This window comes from Euprymna scolopes, chromosome 1 (assembly GCF_053919585.1).
Source record: "Euprymna scolopes isolate OS-2025 chromosome 1, ASM5391958v1, whole genome shotgun sequence".
In the NCBI taxonomy this organism is placed as follows: domain Eukaryota; kingdom Metazoa; phylum Mollusca; class Cephalopoda; order Sepiida; family Sepiolidae; genus Euprymna; species Euprymna scolopes.
Window position 1 is genome coordinate 119,023,232 of NC_136482.1, and position 26,096 is coordinate 119,049,327.

Below are 26,096 nucleotides of genomic sequence, written 5' to 3' on the forward strand. Positions count from 1 at the left end.
AAACAAGTTATCTCCATGTTCACTGAGTATTGGCTGTATAGAGAAAGTATAATTGTATTACCAGATCTACTGCAAGAGTTTATATTCGAAGCAAACTTAAAAGGATAATAAAGGTTTCTTGTTTTGTTTAACGGCATATCGACCCTTTTCAGGTTATTTAATGCCGAATCTGGTGATTTCGAAGAACGATTTTTTCAATATAGTATATTTGTTAATTTTTAAAGTCGTAATCTATTTAAGCCATAGTTGGTACCCTAACAGGCACTACCACTCCGGGTCAGAGTGGACCTGGGAGCAATGGCAATCAAAGGGGGACCCCTCACTCCCTAAGGCCTGCGAGCTGGGGCCCTCACACTCGGATATAGTTTTAGGTCATATCCAGGACAGGATAATAAAGGATAGCGGTTTATAACAAAGGCTCTCCAGTTTTTATTAGATAAGTTATCTCAAATTACCCGACCATATATCTCTTGACTAATAATTTCCTCCCATCTTTTTATTATATGAAAGTACTTACGAAACATTAACTCACGAGTAATGTAACAGGTGCATCTGCTATTTACATCTATTGCACTTTAAATAGCATCAAGTCTATACATACGGCATGTCATAATCTGCAGATATATCTCTTAACATTTCAATCTAAACATATATCCTTTCTATGCACTAGAGGCAATGCTTACATCAAGCTCTTCTGTATTTCGTGCCTTTGCATGCGAAAACTTAATCAAACTTAAGTAAAAAATGACGCATCTTTTAAATCATAAATGGTAGCATGTGCTTTATACACGCACACCCACACGTAAATGACCATAAGATATAAAATAAATAGAAATAGATAGAAGGTAGTACGTATCTTATTTGAAGATCGAAGCCAACATTTACCCTCGAACCTGCCATTAAACTCTTGGCATCTATCCAGAAACCAGTGCAATAGCAAGGGGATACTCGATAAGAAACGATTTTACCCAAGGGAAACTTAGTAAATTGGAATCTTCTGGAATTATTCACACGCTTGTCGGTATAAACTAATTAGTTTAAACGGATATCAATGTAAAGTACGAAATGTAAATATAAAAAGACACACAGGAATAATATCAGCGAAACACACGCGCTTATGAGTTCTCCAAAGAGACTATGATTCATTGGCATCTCATAAAAATATATGCATACATCATAAATATTTTATTGGTCGGTATATATATATATATATATATATATATATATATATATATATATATATATATATATATATATATATATATATATATATGTGTGTGTGTGTGTGTGTTTTCAGGGTAACGATCAACTTATTTGAATTTTATGAACAAGTCTTTAACTTTATAATTGCTTTTAGTTATAAATGTATAATGACTCAGTTATAATGAGAGAAAATAATGTTACTAAATGTTTTTAAGAAGATACATGCCCACGGAATATCTAGTTTTAATAATTAAAATATTTGTATAAGACATGTATGTATGTTCATACGATTCTTTTAACAGGTTGAATACTGATCATCGCTGAGTTGGGTGTCAGAAACCGACATTAAATATGTGTGAAAAAAATTGAATGATTCGACCTCCTATCTTTGCAAGTTTATAACTACTAAAAAAATGTAATTCAAACCCTATTTTTCAATTAAAAGAGCAAAGACCAACCTTAAAAACAATAACAGCAAATTATGCAATATTTGTGTTTTTAAATCGGTTTTCTTTAAAAAAGATTTAAGGAAAATGAACGAATTTTATCTTGCTTCGATAAATATATGTATATATAAATTAAAAAAAAATCACCTACCTATAAAAATACTTTTCAATGAGCATTTTCATTCTTTATTGTTAATAATTCATCCATATTAATAACTTAAATTCAATGTATTTTTTTAATAAAATAATTTTTAACAACTATTTGAAAAACTGTCCATTACATAAGCATTGGTACGTTGTTAGCTAAACGCCGAAATTGATGTGTGTTCTTGTTTTGAAATACGGATGGACAGAATGACGTAAAAACCACACGTTCGCGTTAGCAGTCTAGCCTGTGCCTGAAGATATATGTGTCACCATAGGTAAAAAGAGTTTCACATTTTACTTTTTTTCTTTTTTTTAAACGCAAAAAGTTATGAGTCGAGGATTTTTTCCTTTTTTCCAAGAAATACATGTGATTTGTATTTAATATATTTATTTCTTTTATGGACGTGACCAGTCGTGCGTCTTTTATTACAGAAACCATATTGTAAATGTGCAATAAGGATGGTGAATTCCAGATACCAAACTAGTCTGTCATTAACTATCATTTCATTATCTTGCACCATCAGATTATGATAATTGTCCGTAGTTTTAGAGTTCAAATGATTGTTCTTTAGTTTTGGATTTCTATTATTGCATTTTGTCGACATAAGATTAGGAATTTGCCTCCTGTGTATAAATTGCTGTATAATCTTTAAAAAAATAGCAATTCAATAACATTCTATTTTAAAAGGTATTCAAGCCCGGATTGCATTTGTAAAATCTACCCCCGTTAGAATAAGAACTTAGTACGGTTTATTTTGATTCATACTGTAACTGTTTGTTTTAACAAAAGTCATAAAATTGATCAATCTACTAAAAAGATGTATAGTAATAACGTAAAGTATGCGACTATTTCAAATGTATGTAAAAAGTATAAAATATTATTGAAGACACATCGAATGATAATTCATGAAATAGTAAACACAAATATATAAAACGATAAAAACTTATACGAGAATATTTCGAATTCTAATGCTTAAAGTTGTTCTGCCGTTTTACTTAAAATTTATATATTTGTAAAGATGATGGGGGAAGAAATTTTTTGAGAGATAAATATGTATAATTATATAGGCATACACATACATTAGGTATAAGAAGATATTGCGGAATTTACTATTTTGCTTTCAATTTATTTAATTTCCAAGAGTTCCCGTTATTGTACCTTTTCCTTGTATATAACACCTTAAAGGACGGTTTTCACTCTATCGAATCGTTTAAACTAAACTTAATTTATTATACTTATGTCTAATTTACAGTACGTTTAATACAGATGGAAATAAAATTATGTGCGAATTTGATTTTCTTAACGACACAGCTTCCTATATAAACGCTTTTTGCAGAGAAACCGCAAATTAAAAGCATAGTAAACGTATTTTTTTAGTAATTTCGTGGTGGTCACGGGAATCAAAGTTAATGAATGTAGTGATCGGATATATGATGTTGACAATGACCTAATCGAAGACAATCACTATACAAAAATTCCCGAACTGGATTAGACGTACCTTATTCGACGAATTACAATCACTTGATGGGATTTCAATATAAAAAAAAAAACTCTTGATAAGCGAGTTTTTCACGAATTGAACGACACCCACACGGACGGCGTTATAAAGTGTTATCCTATCCTAATTACCGCAACAAGAACAACCCAACCCGTTCTCTATCGGGTTACGACTTGCGAGAAGTTGGTTCTTTACGACAACCGGCGATGATAAGCTTGGTGTTTATACAGAGTTGCAACAAAAACAAAAAAAAGTCCTCTAAACTGTTTGGGGTTTGCGACCGATCTAATCAATTAGATGTTTTGGAATGCAAACGAAACCAGAACGGCGGAGAAGTATATAAAAAAATTGATTAAATGCATCTGAAGCAAAAGGTAGTATTATCCCACAGAAAAGGCTTGATTTTTATCGACAATAATGGGATGACGTTACTAAACCCAGCCTGCAGAATTTGAATGAATTGGGCTACGAAACACACATCGACCATACTCTCCAAATCAATTACTGTTTTATAACGGGGGTAACAAAACGATTGCGGTCGTGTAATAATATAATGGAATTAAATATTGTACACAGCGACGTTGATGATACAATTCTTATTTAATAATTATAATAAAAGGCTGATATAGATGGATAGAAAGTAATTTTAAACATAGTGGGAGGATACATTATTCTGATGAGAAGAATACGTGAAACCTCTTTAGAATGCGTTTTTCTATATGGTTCATTATACAAAAGGAAGTAATAAAACATTACCTTGCGGTTGAAATGACGTCGAAGACAGTTTATATATACATGTCATTTATTCCAGCTTGTGATTAAAATTGACAGAATTCCATGCCGCGTTCTATTTCTATATTGTTACATCCCCTCTCTGTCTCAGCTCCGAAAGGGGCTTAAGTTTACTAAACCCTCCTCCAACTCTAACTCTCGACTCCGCCGCTACTGCATTCGTACCCTAACTTAACTGAATATATTGAATCTGTATTCCTTTTTACGTTGGAGTGTGTGCTTGCGCGCACAAAAATGGCCACCCGTGATAACATATAGAATGGCATGGCTTAATATTTGGAAAACTACTTGTTTTTCGTCCAATTTTAAGGTTCTGTCCAATACTGTAGTGTAGTAAGGCAGTTGAGTACGCGAGTGAACATTTAACAGCCTTCGTTTATGCTCGCGGGTGGCGGAAACAAAAACTAGGCTGTGAATTGGAAAACAGTCCGAGGGTTATGTGGTTAATACCATGCAAACGGTAAATTTGCGACGGGAACGGTTAACATATTCCTTTAAAGCACACCGAAATCTGCAAAAATCAGTTTAGCCCATAAACAAAAAAAAATATGCCCCTCTCTCTCAGATTGCCAGAAAGTGAATACTAATTTTAAGTTAAATTTACACAGAAGAACGATCACACCCTTTTCGGGAAAGTAATTTCTTCATATCATGAACCCTATTTTTTGTGATGGAAACGGTTTTCAAATTCGTTTTCAGCAGATCGAAATCTGAAACATAAAATCTTATACGAACGTGAGGCGAGCTTTAAAGTTTTATTTTACCAAGTTTCCAACACGTTTTCTAGCATTCAAGAACATTCCTGACTTTGCAATTGTACTATTCTAACAGTGGTGCATAGTTATTTCTAGTACAAAGAATATTTATTTACATTCATGTATCGTGTCTAAAATCCAATCTCTATTCATATTTAACTTTTTGTCACCGAGTTCGATTTCAGCATTCGTCTTTATAATTATTTTCGATCCTAATTCTGTAATTTCTCTAATTACCAAGACCAAACTCCTTCAATGTACAACATTACCTACAAAATGTTTACAATCATCCCGAAAATACTTGCGTGAGAAATGCTAAAAAAAAAATAACCAATATCAGAAACGCCTTTATGAGACTTCACCGAGAACAGGGATTTTTTTTTATGCCACTGACATACATTTGTTCTTCCCTTTGCAAATGAGTGTGTATACTGATGGTGCTCATTTCGATTAAAAACTTTGTTTGAGCCGATATATGTTCATATGAATTCAAAAGTTAAAAACCGCAAGGATTTCTTGTCAACATGCTACATAATTCATAAATGTAAACCGACCGACATTCTGGGAATTTCAATGAATCATTCAACCATAAAACGTAAGGAAATATATATCTACTGCAAGTAGTCTACTTATGAATTTAACTTTTAATGACAACCATAAAAGAGAAATATTTAAGAAAATGTTTATTAGAATAGTTACTTTTGTACAGACTATCGACATTCACAAGTATCCTATAATGTATAGCAATGTAAAAATAATATGCTAAATGAGTACAATTCTTTTCGTTATATCAAGAACATTACCGTGCAACGTATGCGCCAACGGGTAATTACAGGCGATTACTCGATATAGTACTTGGTAAATTAAGCTGTCAAATATATGACATATCAAGGTCTTATTGGAGAAATGCAAATTGTAAGTGATCTCAAATGATTGACGTCCAAAATCCGATGGACTCCGTTTTAGGATGCATGTTTTTCGTCATGTTATCAATGACGAAAGTGATAGCTTTAGCATAGAAGATGTTTTGGCCAACACATCGGAATGGTATGTGAGATATATATTTATAATCGACAAAAGGAAAAATAGCACACGTTTTATTAAGTAAATCTCCATAATTATCTATCTATATAATACTAAAAGTCTATGGGCCTTGTATGTTTGCAATCAGATTTCCGGTTTTCAACATCCGGTTGCGCATGCGTTAATAGCAACGTCTGCAATCCGTTATTCCAATTCCGGAATTTTTATATCGTTTTTAATACAAACAATTTAATTTAATTTGATCAAATAGTTATTTATATATACAAATAATACATAGATTCATAGATAATTATAATATATATTATAAAATCTATTTATCTATGAATCTATTGATAATATGAAATATTACCCTATACAATTTATGGAAAGAAAACACCTCTCACTTTCCCTCTAATAGATTTCAACACTCCTACTCCCTCTGTTTTCGTTACGTACGCGAGAAATAGTTACGTGTATGTGTGAGAGAGAGAAAAAGGCAGTGATGTAAAACTGGATAGAGTTATCCCCCTTAACTAATGCAGACCTTTTTACTAGAGGGCGTTATTACAAAAAAATTTCTTTTTCTTCTTCCCATGTTTTTTAAAGTCGTCTGCTTACATTTCCAAACGGAAAGCTGAATCGGTAAATGCACACATTTCTATTACATTAAATAGTGTTTTCCTTTACACAATGGGTACTGAATGTTTGCTTAAATTAAATGAAAAAGTTACATTTTATTTTCATTTTCTATTTAAAAAGCCATTATTAACATGTGGAGAGTGTTTTTTTTTATTATTCTGTACTTTCAACTAACAATTTCATTTAAAAGATGATATATCAAAATTTGAATTTAACTATAATAAGGATTATGATACCTGTTCAGTGCATATTTACCTATAAGTATGACCAACCACTTATAATTCAGTAACTGTAATTTAAAAAAAAATAACAATTATAATAAACAGAACGACTCATAGAAATCTATCTATATTCTTTTTTCATTTTAATATACTTTCATAGAAATGCTTCTGTTATGTAAAAAAAAACTATTTTCTTTATGCCACAAGTGTCACGCTCATACATGAATTCCATAGCTAATATAACGTACTGACCCAACGGGTCACGGGTGGTCTAGTATAATACTAAAAGTCTATGGATCTTGTATGTTTGCAATCAGATTTCCGGTTTTCAACATCCGGTTGCGCATGCGTAAATAGCAACGTCTTCAATCCGTTATTCCAATTCCGGAATTTTTATATCGCTTTTAATACAAACAATTTCATTTAATTTGATCAAATAGTTATTTATATATACAAATAATACATAGATTCATAGATAATTATAATATATATTATAAAATCTATTTATCTATGAATCTATTAATAATATGAAATATTACCCTATACAATTTATGGAAAGAAAACACCTCTCACTTTCCCTCTAATAGATTTCAACACTCCTACTCCCTCTGTTTTCGTTACGTACGCGAGAAATAGTTACGTGTATGTGTGAGAGAGAGAAAAAAGTAGCGACGTAAAACTGGATAGAGATATCCCCCTTAACTAATGCAGACCTTTTTACTAGAGGGCGTTATTACAAAAAAATTTCTTTTTCTTCTTCCCATGTTTTTTAAAGTCGTCTGCTTACATTTCCAAACCGAAAGCTGAATCGGTAAATGCACACATTTCTATTACATTAAATAGTGTTTTCCTTTACACAATGGGTACTGAATGTTTGCTTAAATTAAATGAAAAAAGTTACATTTTATTTTCATTTTCTATTTAAAAAGCCATCATTAATATGTGGAGAGTGTTTTTTTTTATTATTCTGTACTTTCAACTAACAATTTCATTTAAAAGATGATATATCAAAATTTGAATTTAACTATAATAAGGATTATGATACCTGTTCAGTGCATAAGTATGACCAACCACTTATAATTCAGTAACTGTAATTTAAAAAAAAATAACAATTATAATAAACAGAACGACTCATAGAAATCTATCTATATTCTTTTTTCATTTTAATATACTTTCATAGAAATGCTTCTGTTATGTAAAAAAAAACTATTTTCTTTATGCCACAAGTGTCACGTTCATACATGAATTCCATAGCTAATATAACGTACTGACCCAACGGGTCACGGGTGGTCTAGTATATTATATTGTTTTTATGTAATCGAGTATCAAATAAATTATTGGCATCATTCATGCGAAATTCATGTGGGAAAATGCATAATTATATCCAAAAGTATATAAGCTGTATGTATTTTACATATACACTTGTATATTAAACCCTAGTGAAGTAAATGTTTAAGTCGTGACAAATATATAGTAATAAATTATAATTCGCAGTACATTGGTATTCCCTCGTGAAAAAAAATCATCTCGCATCACGGACAGTGAAAAACACAAACAATTATCCGTACAAAACAAGTATCATTACGTTAGCTATGTTTTAATAAATACCAAAGCATATAGACACTTCAATAACGTACAAATGTAAGTGCACAGGCATATATATATATATATATATATATATATATAACACTCAACAAGACATGAGATCGGTCGAAAATTATGTGGTCTGTAAGGAAATATTTTCGTTTCCTTTCGAAAGTCTTTGTATTCCTACACCTCCACCAATAAGAGATAAAGAAAAAATAAATTTAAACATTTATATATTTTCGTATTTACTTTTTATCCATATATATATATATATATATATATATATATATATATATATATATATATATATATACACCAAGTAAAATTTTATTCATGAGTGAAAACTCATGTATAAAGAATGCTGAAAAGATATGCTTGATTATATATATATATATATATATATATATATATATATATGTATATATATATATATATATATATATATATATATATATATATATATATAAATATAATGGGGCAAGTTATATGTACAATTCAATAAAATAAATAAGTCGATTAAAAACGATCGTTAAAATATACCCAAAGCGCTTTTCGTTCAGACTAACATTTTCAAGGGTCATAAGTCTGAAAATTATTATTTTTTTTTTTTTAGACCTCGACAACAAACATAATTACAAAGGACATTAAAAATCTTACTGGTATTTGAAAGTTACAATACCCACAGTAAAATATTTAATTCTACCAATAATTTTTCTCATATTCTTACAAAGAATTCACTAAATTCGTAAGTTTATGTTTTTACTACTGCAAGTCTTATAGGAAAAATTTACATAACGGATGACTAACCCTATGGATTTCATTTATTTAGTAAGAATTGAACGGAAACAAATTTATTTCAGCTTGTTTTTAAGATTAATACGCACCTAGCGGAAAATTAATTTACTATAAATCTTAAATCCTTGATAAGTTTTGTGACCCCACCTCAATATTACTGAACGAATGATGTTTTCTCGTACATTTGCAAACAGCAAATCATAAATAGTACCAGTTAGATGTGTAAAACCTGAACTGATTTTTAGGTTTTACAATATTTCCTCATATTCGCAAACGTTATCCACGTATCTGACATGATTTCGAACGTTATTTAATTCTCTAACGCATTCATTTTTTAATATTTTTTTATTGTTTACCGGTAATCGTCATTCTGCATGCATTTACATGTAGCCGGCTGTGTGATGTTAACCCCCCCCCACGTTATATAGCATAGCATATTATAGCAACAAGGTACGCTTGTTATTTTCCCCAAAATTGCATATAAGGTTTAATATTAAATATCAATTCTTTCAAATTATTTAGCGCAGATAGAATTGTTAGTTTTTAATAATTAAAAGACACAGCAATCTCAATGGTCAATAAAAATATACTTTCAAGTTGTATTTCATTCGTGTTCTTTTTCACAATAACGAATTAAGCATCAGCACACGTATCTGACAAATATTAATTAACGAAAATGCATTTCGATTGGATTTCAGAAAAATGTAATATTATTTCGAGAAGAAAACCACCCATCTTATTGCTAACAGCATGTTTCCATTGGAAACATCCTGGATTAATTTGTTTTTAATAATGAAAAAACGGACATTTAATCGTATTTAAATCCGTCCAAAGTGGTTGCCATATTGTATAATAATGATTCGAATGTAATTATTTCTTGATTTCCTTTTTATACTTTATATGATCATAAGATCTTGAGAAGGAAAAGCACATTACGAACGGTGGTGTAATAATCCCCGAATTCGCTGATTGAAAACTAAGTTGGGATATAAAATTCATTTTCAAATTTTTTTCAGTTGACAATAAAATGAATTTCATTTTCATTAGTTTCCCAGGTAAAAAAATTATATACGGTAATTAGGAATCACAATTATTTTTGTATTTATATTAAGGAATAAATTTAGTAAGAGGGGAAATAAGAGCCGAAAAAATCAGGAAATGTATCTAGCGACTAACGTATCTTAATTAAATGTTACAGAAAATACTAACAAAATATATGGACTTTTCTAACGTTACATATTCTGATATGTTGTACTCTACATAATAACACGGATTCTACATTGCTGACATAAAGTAATACTTTTGTTTTATGTATTATCTTTCCGGAAATAGAAATTCGTTTTTGTTAACTATAGTGTGACTGGTGCTTTCTTATATGTTCTTCTGGGTCACGCAATAGGAAACTCTTATATATATAAAAGGACTGTCTACATCCAAGCATAACACCCAATAAGATACCTTTTTTAACAACAAAAAAAGGAACAGGATAAAACAATCCCAGTATAAAAACACCGACAATATATCACAAGAGAAATGCGTACTATAATTTACAAAACCTCTAAACTAATTTCAATAATATACACCACAAAAAATCTGTTAAATTCTGTTTATAATATACTTTCCCCCGCCCCCCCCCCACACCGGATGGAAGAATTTGTTGTTGTTTTTTTTTTACCCGAAAAAGATTTCAATTTAAATAATAGATCAATAAATGGTAATCTTATTTAACTGACATGTTTATAATGTAAGTATAATTACAGCGGCTAATAGAATATGAAATGTTGTTGTTTTGCCGAATATGTAAATTTGGTTGTAGTAAAAATAAAATTCACACTATAAAGCTATCATCGTCCAGGTGATAGAATTTGTGACAAATATATGGTAAACTAAAAACAAAACTGGAAAACAGTCTTCAAACAAAAACACGATTCTTCTTTTCTCTGAAAAATACATTCACAGAAAACAAGTTGTAGAGTCTATAAACATGTGTATCTACGCTATCGAAGAATATACAATTTTTGACCTGGTATTTACCGTTAAAAATTATTTAAAAATCGACTGGTAAGGCTGGTCTTTTGCTGAAAAGTTAAGTTCAATTTTCTTACAAAGTTAGAAATCTCTGAACACAGCAGATTCGGAGATTACGCAGGACATAAACACACATGCCTGGAGTTACAATCAAGCCTGCTCAGTCCCAATATTTACCATACCTCAAATGCTTGAAGCGTTTAGCTTTCCTAACCAGAACAACCAAAATTAATTTGCGTTAGTCACATTTTTAATCAAATACTCTAAGGATGTTAGAATAGAGAGACTGTTAACAGAGGATTTTAAATGACTCATTTTCGCTAAGTGTCTGCTACACTGTCGAAAAAAGACAGTAATAGTGCAACATTAAAGCGATAAAAGTTCGCTAAAAGTAAACTTGACAAAGGAATGTTAGCCTGTGAGGCATTACTAAAATATTAGAATGTAGGGCGTGGCATGTTAGGTATTTAAGTAGCAATCTTATGGTTCATCTATGGAAAATAGAACATAGTAGATGTATATCCACATATTTATAGGGAAAAATGTCCAAGAAAAAAGAAATATGAAGACACATATTTTCAAAATATGTCAACCATATGAAACGGTTGTAAGGACCAGAGAAAAAGTAATTGATGTGAACTAGTATATTTGGAAAAATAATCGATATTTCGGATCAAATCTTGTTAAAACTGCGGCAGGCTTGCCAATGAAGTCGGACATTTTTGACGTGGATACAGATCAAAAATACATTAAGACGTAAGATCCAACGAAACAAGGTTCTGCTAATACACTAATTGCCGCCGCCACATTTGGGGAGCTCACGCAGCGCATATGGACTTACAAACATCTGATCATCCAGAGAAGATTGTAAGTATACGTAGCGTGTGTGTTGAATGCCCTTCTCTATGGGAGAGAGTCGTTGTCTGGATATCGTCCTCAAGAGTCCAGGGTTAGTTCCTGCCATATAAGGTGTCTCCGATCAATCATAAGCGTTTTATGGAAGGAGAGAATGACAACAGAGATCTCTGTAGACGGACAGGTTCGCGTGCACTTTCCTTGAGACTTAAGTTTCTGAGACTTCGGTGGGCAGGTTATGTAAAACGAATATCATATGAACGTCTACTTCACAATTTATTACATGTTTTTTTGTTTTTAAAGAGGGTACTCGGTCTGTTGGTCGTCCGCGTCTCAGATCCAAGGATGTGCCAAAGCGAGATCTCAGGGATGTCGATGTGGAATGTGAGCGATGGACAGCACCATCTCGGGAGCGGAATGTTTGGCGAGCACTAAATTTATACCGTGAAAAACTGAGATGAGAGGAAAATCTGAAAAAAATCAAAATACTTTAATCCAAGACACTATAGTTTTTACTTCTATAGCATTGTCGGTCACGACATACGCTTGTGACGGAGAGAGAAAAACCTAAAAATCCAGGAAAGTTTGACGTATAATTATTTTGTAATAATAAACTAACGGCTACGCCGCGTTGGCAAACACTACGCCCCGTCAAACACAAAATCGTGTACACTTAACATGAAGTACACTCAATATCTTCTAACAAACAACGCTTACGCTGTGAACTCGGAGTATAGGGAATTTCCATATGCACAAAAAAAAATCACTGACAAAAATCTACTCTAACTAAAGGTAAGGATAATGAATAACGTAGGATAGAATGATGGTTTAACTTATTACGAACTGGCCAGGGTTTGAACCTGGCATCTTATCCGTGGTCAGAAGCGTTATCTATTGCGCCACAAGTCCTGTTCGTATTCCGAAAGATGTATCCACGACTGTATACAGACAGTACGGAATTCCATTGACATGGGCAGACAAACGAAACGTCCGCAAAACCCTCATTTTGGGCCCTTTGTGTGACTGGGTGTGTTGTTTCGAACCATGTATATATATATATATATATATATATATATATATATATATATATATATATATATATACACAACGACAATCTATAAATTCACACGTTCGAAATTATTATTGGTATGTAGGCACACACATAAATCCATAAATTAACATTTAGATTTTTTTAATAGTATGGACTAATCGGTCATTTTAGTGCAAATTACTATGGAATTTACATTAAAATGCCTCATTACACACATTGCTAACAGTCTTTAGACAAGTCTCACAATTTGTTGAATAAATATTCCCGAATAATTTTAGTATTTTGTAAAATTTACTTTTCCATGTGGGTACTTTTGTTTTCTCCTCACATGAGACATTTAAGAATTTTCACATACAGCATAATTTGCCTCCCTATTGAACAAGGTTATATCGTGCTATCTGGGAGTGTATTATTCATTACCATTCATAAAAAATTGCATAATTGGATACTAATAATACAGTAAATGAATAGAAATAAAAAATTACATATATATAATCTATATATATATATATATATAATCTATATATATATATATAATCTATATATATATAATCTCTCTCTCTATATATATATAATCTATATATATAATCTATATATATATAATCTATATATATATATAATCTATATATATATATATATAATATATATATATATATAATCTATATATATATATAATCTCTCTATATATATATATATATATATATAATCTATATATATATATATATATAATCTATATATATATATATATATATAATCTATATATATATATATAATCTATATATATATAATCTATATATATATATATAATCTATATATATATATATAATCTATCTATATATATATATATATATATAATTATTTTTTTACTATAATAATTATTAAATACCTACAGACACTAGTGTGTCATCCTTTCGGGAATCTTCAGTGCAGGGTGTCACGATTAATACCAGTCGAACGATTCGAACCCCGCATCACGAGGCATCTCCAGCTCGATTTAGCGAAGACCTAATCAATCGGCTACCATTAACCTCGTGAAATAACGTCGAATTTACACATTTTAATTTTAAATGCGCATTTACGTCAGTTAGAGAGTGATTTAATCGTTATACGATGATCTATGCATAAGAGCTAAATTGGCCGATTTTAATTCAACTGGAAGTGCTCAACGATAATAAATGGATCTCTATCTCTCTCTCTCTATATATATATATTTGCGCGTGTGTGTGTCACTATCCGTAGAAACTGACATCGACAATCATCTGCAATAAAATAGCTAATCGTTAGCGAGGGCACTATACATTGATAATTTTACACATAATATATATATATATATATATATAATTTTGAGATAAACTCTATATATAAGGTAACATTAAAAACGATAGATTTTTAGATCTATAGTAATAAAAAGACATCCACTAACATTAACATCCCATAAATATCATTTTTTGGAAATCATATTGTATCATACAATCCGACAATACCGGTGTGCCTGATATTTTTTATATATTTTAATTTGATTTTACTGTATAGAAAACTAAGAATGATCAATGGATTTCACACCCGGAAGTAAACAGCAACCGAACAATCCATTTACAATTGGTCAAAGACAATTGATACATATAAGTTTTCTGTTTACTTTCTTAGGTGTGTAGTTATAAGATGTAAGTTTATAACAATTTTTGTAACAATGTGATTACCAATGCAAACATTATTAAAACCTGTTTCATATAAATACGTTGTTAATCCTAGAATATCTGATTTAATTTATGTTAGCGGTTTTTCCTTTTCTTTCCATAATATGTTCTGAATACCTCATATTCAAAATATTTTAATTTCGAAATTTACAATAAGAGGAAAAAGTATATCCGTGTATAAAGAATCCTGATATTGTCGAAAGCCAGTGCTTACAAATGTACCTTTGCACAGGGATAATTTTCTATCTTTACTTCAGATAATGAGAACATATGCATTAATAGTGTAAAAGTCTCCTATATTTGTGATTTATTAATAAAGTTTGAATATAAAAGCTTTGTTTTATTTCAGTATATAGTAGATTCATTTTAGCGAAACTAAAATTATTTCTGATAAAAACATCTCTTGAAAACTCTACAAGCATAGCCCGCATTTTTTATGAACAAATGAATGCAGATGCTTACAGATGCAATAGATATTACGACTAAATTTATATAAATAAAATAAATAAAATTCCAATTGCTTACACTTGTAAAATAAATCAGCATGATTTTAGACACCTAAAGTTATTAATAGCAGAAAAATACATAGTTGGCCTTAGAACAAACACGACTCCCTCATGTATAGAAGCTGCACAGACATTTCGTGTTTCAATTAATTACTAATCTAACACAAGTAAACACCAGGCATTAACATTGATAGGAAAATAGAAACATTCTAAAAGAAAGCAGCTATTAACTCGTCTATTTTATCTAATAATGACACTTGCGGATATTTTATTTAAAACAGGTAAACATCGTTTAGCTTGATTAATTGTTCGCACACCTTTTAGTGTTTTCAGCAAACTCATTTACAACATGTCAATTTCTCTATAGCCGAGAGAGGAGCGTCTGAAAATACTGATATGTCTGAAGTGTGTGTCTGTTCATTTTTCTCGTTCGGGTTTCAATTAATTGTACACGAATAGAAAGTCACGAGATGAATAGATAGTGACGAAATATACGAGACATTTTGTGCGGATTTGATGAGATAATTTTTTTAATAACAATCTATTTCATGTTGTAATATCTTATAGCTGATTTCTATTTGATATTATATTCAAGGACAACTGTGCTGCCGCAGTTTTTAAGCATAATTGTATGAGAAATGAACGCGACTTATTTAAGTTTTTATATAATATATATTTAGAGTGGCAGTAAAAAACGGTATATTAATAAATCATTTACCAACATTTCGTCACTTGCTGCAGTGAGCACATAATCATAAAATAATAATATACAAAAATTTGTATACAAAGTGTATATCTCTAATATACACTAACGGGAAGATAATTTACTACATTATTTCTAATATGAGTACACATATTGTGTTGGAGATTGGTTAGCAACTAAGTGTTTAGAATTTAAAAAGTTATATACGTGTAGAGGCAGGTACGTATTTCAATGTGCGTACGCGTTTCAAAAACGTGCTGTTCTTCCCAACTTTGTTTCCAGACATACATATGCTTAAGATTCGTAAAAATTACTTAATAAAAAATACATATTTGAACAATAAGCCTCACATAAACGTTAACATGAAACACTAAAATATACCAATGTTTACTCCTGTATTTTACATAATTTTAGAATGAACAGTGATCTTAAATTAAGTGTGAGATTGCAATACATATAACTTATTAAATGTAGTGAAGTGGTATACGTGCATTCTAATTAGTTTATTCTCAAGGGAAGGTTATTGAAATGTAAAAAAAATAAAATAAACATAATTCTATGTCGAAACTTCAGATAAAAAAGTGTGCTTAGCACACCACATGAAGCCGTATTTTTTAAATGCACGTATACTCAAGTTTTTCATATTTCGTACGTATAATTATACTAACCTGTTTGTTGTAATAGAACCGGAAACCATGTTCGAAAGATATAGCCCTATATTTTTTAAAGGAGAAATATATTTTAAAAAAACTGATGGCATGTTTCTACAGAAATATTGTTTACAGTCAATTCTACACTTAATCAGCGTAAAAATAATAATTCAAACGCAAAATTTAATTCATAATAATATGGCTATAAATTGGATGTTGGCTTATATAAACAATAGTGTATAGTTGATCCTTAATTGAATGTCATTATGTTTTCTCCACTGCTTCAGAAATTATACTTCATGCTAAATGGTCCAATCTTCACAAAAATAAATACAATTACGTTGAATAAAATAGACTTTATTTGATAAAAATGCAATTATTTGATATATTTAAGATTGTTAAACGCATTATAAAAAATGATAATTTTTACGAGCTTATCTGACTTGATACGTGATATGAGTGTTCATACTTAATATTCAGTTAATTATTTGGTCTATTGGTCTTAGATCATTTTGAGGTGATTCTTGCAGAACTGCACTAATATAATTCAAAAGTAGATGTTGCTGGAAGTTAATTATTATATTGGATAATTAAATATTTACATAATTATGAAATTGTTTCATAATAAATGGTTTATCTTTTATGGAAAATAACTAGATACATATTCTCTTATAATTAAACTATTCCAATTAGATATGATGACACGGTATAAAAGTTTTAATTCGTCAGATTTTTGGAGAAGTTGTGCAGCACATTTTATATAACTGAATTATTTTATATTGTTTTGCAAAATATTAAAATAGATACATGTCTTATTCTCTCTCGTATTTTCCAATAAGGTTTAAGAGTGTAATCATTTGGTAATGTAGTTTTACGGCAAATATGCACATGAAAAAAATATCAAATGCATTACATATAGCAGATTCAAATGTAAAATTTCAGAGATTGAGAATAACACTATATAAAAATAAGCAAGGACCATCCAATAGTATATTTTCGACGCTCTACTCCAAAATAATTCATAGTAGTTTCATTTAAATTATATATATATATGTATATATATATATATATATATATATATATATATATATATATATATTTATTTATAAACTCAAATGACCTGGTAATTAGTGTTGTAACCACACATCCGGTTCACAACTTCCGGTTACGCATGTGTACATACACATAACCCCATAACAGCGTAAACAAATAAACACAAAGTTCTACTTTTGCAGAATTTGGCCTGGTGACTGAAATATTAGCGTTATTATTTAGAATGTATTTTTTAACATAGGAAAGGTGGGGATGTTTTGCAACTGTTCTGTATTACAACTATACTGTCGCATTTTTCTTACACAAATCAACTTTGACCCGTTGACAACTATAATAGCATTTTACAACGGCGATTTACCCGCGGTCTTTCTTTTTTTTTTTAATTTATTCTTTATTTTTTTAATACAACTTAAAAACATTCATACATTTTCTTCCACACTACCAACATAAATAAATACCCCCGAAATGTTTTTTGACGAATAAATAATCAACACAATAAACCATATTGTTTTACTGTGTACGTTTTCAGCGTCATAAATGTACTTTCCTGTTTATATAATGAAAAAAAAACAATTTTAATACTTTCTGTTTTTTTACGTCGTTTATTTCCACATTGTCTTAATTAGTTTTATTGACCCTATTATTAACATAAATTAAATATGCGAATCAATGGCTCGTGAATGTTGGTTTAAAATAAATGAAAAAAGTTACGTTTTATTTTCATTTTCTATTTAAAAAGCCATTCTTAACAGGGGGAGAGTGATTTATCTATTCTATACTTTCAACCAACAATTTTATTTGAAAGTATATATATAAAAATTGGAATTTAATTGAAGAATCTGTTCAGTGCACTTTTACCTCTACGTATGGGAAACCGTTCATAATTCAATGGCTGTAAGTTTCTTTTTTTTTCCAAAATAAACAATTATAAACAGAACAACTCATAAATCTATATTTTTTTTTATTCTAATATACTTTCATAGAAACGTTTCTGTTATGTCACAAAAAACATTTTCTTTACGTCAGAACTGTCACGCCAATGAATTAATTCCATAGTTACTCTAACATACTGACCCAACAGCTCACGGGTTATATATATATATATATATATATATATATATATATATATATATATATATATATATATATATAATTTGTGTTTTTATTTTGGAGGGGGTAAATACCAAGCAGAGTGGTCAATTATATGGACAATCCGAATATAAAAGCGTATTCATATTTTATATTTTGTTAGATGAGACAAGTCTTTGATACCGTTGGTTTCAAATCCGATAATTATGACTGTTTTAGATACCTATATCAAGCTATTTTCAGTCAACACTCATCAGATGAGTATTGGCTGAAGAGAGCATTATATAAAAAAAGTTCTGTAAAAAAAAATCTGTAAACAATATATATATATATATATATATATATATATATATATATATATATATAGAGAGAGAGAGAGAGAGAGAGAGAGAGAGAGAGAGAAATATATATATATACACATACACACGCCAACCAAGTACATAGTAGAAGCTTACTAGACAAATGTAAATTTTAACATTAGTTCAATAACAGTATTAATGTTTATATTAATTCCAACGAGATGAAAAACTTGATACGACAGTAAAAAGCATAGCTGAATACTAGAAATATAATTAAAATCTGTGGATCGGAAATTACATGGAAAAATTAAATTTCCGAGAGAATTACTTCAATACAGAAAGGTAATAAGGTCCTTATTCCGCGGAATTTAAAGAGTGTAAGATTCTTCTCTTCAGAGGGTTAAAACAAGTTAGCAAACTAAATAGCGGAGCTAAAAGATTTGTTGAGTTAAGTATTTTCTGAAACTAACATTTAATAACGGTGATTGTTGACTAAAATAATGCCTGAAAATAAATAATGCTAGTGCAGAATAATGAATGTTACAAACAGCGTCCAACCGTTTTGTTCAAACTTTATTTTTTACAGATGAGAACATTTCTTTTGAAAAGGCATGCGATACCGCTCTCATGTAGAATGCACTTTTTTGTGTATTTGATCGGCGATTATATTCTCTACCTTCTGGCAAACATTGTGCATTCATGTGTAATTCTCGTTTGCACTATTTTTTATATATCTCTCAAATTGAAATATATCAGTAACATCGCTGAGGGTGTTAGTGAACTAATCTAAATACACATGTTCTTAAAGAAAACAAAATAAAATATTTCTAATTTGAATAGATTTAATTAAAAAAACGCTCTTTGTTTTTATGCGAAATCCCTATCCTTATGACTTATATAATTAATCGGAATATAATTTGGCTTTTTACATACACGCCTCTTACACGATGAGATGCATTTAGATTAGAAATAACATTGCATAAGATTATAATTCCATGTGTACCTTGCTTTACGTTATTGACTGGCTGATGTAATATTTAAAACTCCAAATTCACTTTACAAGTTATTTTAACTTTTGTATATATATATATATATATATATATATATATATATATATATATATATATATATATATATATATATATATATAAATAAAAGGCGAAATGTGTGTGATCATTTCGTGTATGTCTTCAAAAGGCTTCTTTCGCACGCGCTCCCGGGGTCGTTATTATCGCTTAAAACTGTGTATATAGGTCCTATATCATAATATCTAGGAATTAGGAAAGCGCGTAGCGTATAGACTTATTTACGTCGATTTTTACAAAATTATGGTTATTTTGGCTTCTCGCGTGTTGATTGGGCTTTTTAGTATATATGAAATGAAACTAAACTCAACGCCGGGTACCCCTCGCTAGTATATATATATATATATATATATATATATATATATATATATATATATATATATATATATATATATATATATATATATATATATATATCACAAAGTATTCAAGTTATTGAATATTTCAATGGGTTCAACAACGTTATATTACTCAAGAAAAAGCGCAGTATATATTCTATTGATATAGTCAGGTTTACATAATCGCGATACTAGACATGTGATGTTTCGGACAGATAGTCGGGTAATACGAGAAGTCAATGTTAGGCGATTTAATTATGTTTAATTTCTTATGAAAAGTCAAGCCATATGAATATGCGCGTGTGTCTGTGTTTGAAAAAGTTAAAAACAACTTTTGAAACATAGGCTCTGCGCATAAAGTGTGTGAGCAGGACGAGAAGCTACTTGAATATGAAGTTGTATTAAATTGAGGTATTAAAACACTAATTAAGAGAGACTCCAACAGCAAAGATTTCAATGGGCTTCAATAAAACGACGAGGGAAGAATCTGACAATTCTGAGGTGAACAGGCTTTACTAGCGTGTTTTTTTTTGTTTTTGTTTAACTGATATTAGCAACGTCAGATTAACGAGAAAATTTGTGGAGTAAGAAAAAAAAAGATTACCGCTAATACAATTGCCGATAAGTGCCTGCAATATAAAAATAATAATTTTAACGGGACACAGATTTCCCAATCTAAATACGACAAGTGCTCAATAGGTGATGTTTCAGATTGATAGGGATAAAAACGCTTCGTGCGTGATACAGATTTTTGGGGAATAATGGGAAACAAATGCTGAGATGTAACACAATGAGATCATTTAATAGATATATACTTTAACAGATTTTTTGATTAGAAAATACCAACACTTTTTAGAGTCGATGTCACATCACGAGCACATATATCCATGAAACTTTATGCCTCCTATTTTAAGAAAAAAAGCCGAATCTTGTCAGATTTTATGAGAGGAATTTTCTTTATGAACCATTAAAATACTGCAATTATTTTAGTGACATAAAATTGCTTCTGTATTACGATTACAAACATTACATTTATATTAGATAATGGAAATGTACTTTAGGATTCTAGACCAGATAAAATATAGAACTTAAACAGGGGTTTTCTGTAAAACTTCTGGAATTCTCTAAGCTGAGCTGTTCCATTTGTAACTTTATGGAACTTTCCCTTCACCAAATTTCTAAAAGAACGCCGATAGCGTCATCTATTTGGTTAGTAGGTTAGTTCTATTCGTATAATATTGGTATGAATTCTCTATACCTCAGCCTTTCTCCCAAATGTAAACTATTAAATAAAGAACTTGATAATCCTCATTAGACCATTTTAAAATAGTTTTGTTTATTTGTCTTTTTATAAAATGAGACGCAGTTAAACGAGAAATAAAGCGTAGAATAGACACAACTACCATCATTCATGGCACTTTATATTAAATATATTGGTACCTTGAATGGCTTTTTTAACACATGAGCGATACTGACAATATTAAATGAAGTTCAATCATTTCAAATTATGCATATTTTGTTATAGTGTCGTACAGAATGGAAGCAATTTGAATCCTTTGGAAATAATATACAATATTTCTTTGTAAGGGATAATAGAAAATGTAAATACCAAGTGTTCCTACATCTGATGCCGTCACTAATGGAAGTCGCTTTGTAATATTCCGATTTTGCCGTTCAGTCTGAAATAAAGAAAACAAATTTAAACAAAAAACGAAAAACACATACACAAATAATAAGACAGAATTATAATACTTTATACCACATCTAAGATTAATATTGCAGAAACTGAGCTTACAATATTTGCCAAGGGGGAAAAAGTCGGTTGCGTTTATGAAAATAATGTCAAACTTATGAACCAATCCGTACAACACCTCACCGAAAAGTGTTAAAAGTCCATAATACCTTAATTCATTGTCCATATTAAATAAATAGCAATAGCTTTTTAAAAACGAAATAATTGTTTTGTGAACTCATAACATTATAGTAAAGGAAATATGTATATGTACATTTTAGCTTTTCAGAAAAAAAGGTTTATATAGTTATGGATCCGCGGGTGAGCAAAGAGAGCATATATTTAGTCTTAGTGTTTTCTATTTGGGATTCCCCTAGCATTGCTAAAATGCCAATAACTTTTTCTTTGGATATTAAGCATATTTTTTCGGTTTTGTAACGTTTTAAATCCAGTAATCTTTTTGGTTTCATATAGAAACCTGAGGAATTCACAAATATAATATCACATGTTTATAGCCAGTAATAATATGCATATTATACTGAAGCAGAAATACAGCATGTTCAGATATGACAAAACTGCATGCTGACTAGTAAAAACCCTATCCTTTCACTTGCCGAGTAATATATATATATATATATATATATATATATATATATATATATATATATATATATATATATATATATATATATATATACACTAGTAATATGAGAACAAGTATTTGTATAATCGTTTTCCTGGATTTTTAGGCCTCTCTTACATTGATATAAGTATAGGCTTTTAAAAAGCAACGATCGATATCAGATAACAGAACGAAACTAACCTCCTTTCCGGAGAGGTGCTGCAAGTGTTATTTTACATTGCAGTCAGTGAGAAAGATTACTTATCGTAGCTAACAAAAAACAAAGCTAGATTTTTTCTATAGGCTATACCACTCTTAAAATATTCAATTTATTCCTAATACAAATTCATGTTTTTATAATTTTATGCGTAAACTGAATAGCAATATCGTATTATTCGTTGTCTATTGTTCATGTAATTCTGATCGTAATGCATTTTAATTGTTTGTCTATGCAATCTCTTGTCATAATATCAGTATCAATATTATATATGCCATTATGGCCACGTGCATAAGTTTTTATTCCCAATTTGTTATGCTGTATTCTTTCATTCATCAACGTAGAGAGTTAATGCAGATACAAAACGTGTTCTATTTCTAGTTGCAAGTCATCTCAATTTACAGGGGGCGTAAAGATAAAGGTCAGATTTCATCGCAAACCACAGAGTAGCAGAGAATAGAAATCAATCAAATGACAAAAAGCGGGCAAATGTAATCTTTGCCGATGGATATACAATCCAGTAGGCAATCTGGAGAAAAATGAAAGGGGCGCTGAGTAATTGTAGAAATGTCATTCAACGAACAGCATATAACTGACATTGATCAAATTCAACATTTCATTTAGAAGACAAAAAGCAAGACAATTATGCGAAAACTAAAAAAAAATGAATGAATAAAATATTTGCATTTTATGTAAGTCCCAGCTGAGAAATTAGATTATTTTTATTATCAACGATATTAAATTAAATTGTGAATTTTTTGTGCATCTTATTTTTATTTTTCGAAATTATCGTATTATCTTTACAAGGCTAGTAAGCGGAATATTAAAGAATAAAGCAGAGTATATAATACCTTAGAATAAAACAAAGATGTCTGCTAAATACAAAAAAATATTTTCTATTAAATTGAAACATTGAGGTTCAATTAAATCTTTAAAATATGTTTAATTTTTGTTTAAAAACATCCTTAAAATTAAGCTTGATTGTGATTTAGTTCACTACCCTTATAGTGGTATGAATGTGATACCCTCATAGAATTAAAAACATTGCAACTTTAACTTCTTGAACCAAAAAGTCATGTAATCAAGTGTTACTTACAGATCTTAACAAAATAATGTATTGCATGAACTGGTATAGTATGCCGTATTCTTACAAAAATTCACGATACAATTTTGCTTGCTTAGTATTCTTAGTAATTACGGGGAAGCAGTACAATTACACATCAAAAAGAATAGATAAAAAGGTTTCTAAACTATTGAATAGATAAGTCGGTATAAATATGTGGCTTATTTATATAATCTAAGTAAAACTATTTGTAAGTGACAATCTCTTGACATTTAAAATGAATATAAGGAAGAGGAACTTGCTATGACAAGTTCAATAAAAATACTTTTATTAGACAAAATCCAACTAAAGACAATGGGTATTTTTCTGTGTCGAAATGATGTAAGAGGAAATCACAATAGATTGTTTCTTTTTTTACAAGGAGGTCACCACTTAGGATGGTCCGGAAGCCACTCAGGGATAAGGGTTATTGCATGTACAGTACGTTTTACGGTAGTGTTTAGATTTCATAAAGTGTCTACTTAAGGAACGGTTCATCAGGAATTTGTTTACGTTGGATTTGAAGACATCGAAGTTGATGTCAGGTGGGAAAAAAGCAGACGGAACAGAGTTCAACTGGTGTGCTGTTCTAAAAAAGAAGTTGTGTTCATGGAATCTACGTTTTGATTAAGGCACAGATAGAGAGTTGGGAACATTTTTGACCGTTGATTCAGCTAGACGGGTGTTTTTCGTAAAAGATTAGCGAGGTGGGGCCATGGATTGGAGCTCAGACGAGCACTTGCCATGGAAATAACGGTAAAACAAACACAGGCTCGCAACGTCTATTCTGTGGGAGAGAGGTTTAAGGGAAGAGAAAAGGCATCCCCCACTAAGCCACGAAGTCTATTTTGTATTCTGCCAAGGCAGGATAGGTGTTTTTAGCAGCTCCTGTCCAGATATGGCAGCAGTATTCTATCCTTGGGCGTACTTGGCTTTTATATAGATAGAGAATTGCATCAGTAGTGAGATATCTTCTGGAACGGTAGAAGGAACCCACCGTCTTTCAAGCAACCCTGGCAACAGACTTGATGTTCGTGTTCCATTTCAGATCAGGAGTAAAGGTCAAACCCAGAAGATTGTCAAAACACGGGGCCTCACCCAGACGAGAGCCATCCATTACAATTGATGGCAGATGGGGAATGAGCGTTGATGGTGTCAAGATAGGAGCTCGGTTTAAGATGCAATACATTTAACCAGCCGCGTCTTCCCTCACTGAACTATACGCTCGAGATCAGAGGAGAGAGAATCAGAGAGAACTTTGTCATTTACAGCCTTTGATGTGTTGCCGTAGATGGTCGGGTCTACGGCATAGATGTCAACGAATGATTTAAGTATGTGTTTTGGGAGATCATTGATGTAGATCAGGAAGAGATTTGGGCCCAGAATGGACCCCCGAGGGACTCCAGCATTAATACTGTAGGCCTCTGATTTTTGTCCATCAGCCACTACTCTTATGAGTCTATTAGATCGAAATGATTTAATGATTGAGAAAATATTTCCAGTTATACTGTAGCTGAATATCTTGTGAAGTAGGTCTTTATGCCATACCTTGTCGAAAGCCTTTGATATGTCAAGAGCAAATGCCATAGACAGTAGCCTTTGTCAAGAGATTCGCTAATCCTATGAGATACAACCGTTAGCACATCTGCGGTGGATCTTGCAGAACGAAAACCATATTGCATGTCACTAAGGAGATTTTTACTGCTGAGGTGGTTGACTATTTCACTATTTAGTATGGATTCCAGCAACTTACTCATGACACACAGGAGACTTATAAATCTGCACGGAGAAGGAGAGGACATCACCTGAATTCTTAAATACATCGCATACTGATGAGGTTTCCCAGGGTGTTGTAAAGCACTTCTCCTTCAGCCAACGCTTACACAGTTTTGTAAGTATGGGAGCAAGTTCAGGTTGAAGCTTTTTTAACACTATAATTGGGATGCCGTCAAGGTTCTTGAT

General features: G+C 30.7%; 1 protein-coding gene across 6 annotated transcripts in view; it reads right to left on the reverse strand.

The window, feature by feature from the left end:
- Window positions 1-26,096, reverse strand: part of LOC145267860 (uncharacterized) — a 2,055,798-nt gene that overhangs the window by 1,409,326 nt on the left and 620,376 nt on the right. For all 6 annotated transcript variants that reach the window (XM_080123344.1, XM_080123412.1, XM_080123509.1 and 3 more), the window contains one exon: window positions 22,071-22,140. The gene's annotated coding sequence lies outside the window, so the exon portion shown is untranslated. The remainder of the gene's footprint in view (window positions 1-22,070; window positions 22,141-26,096) is intronic.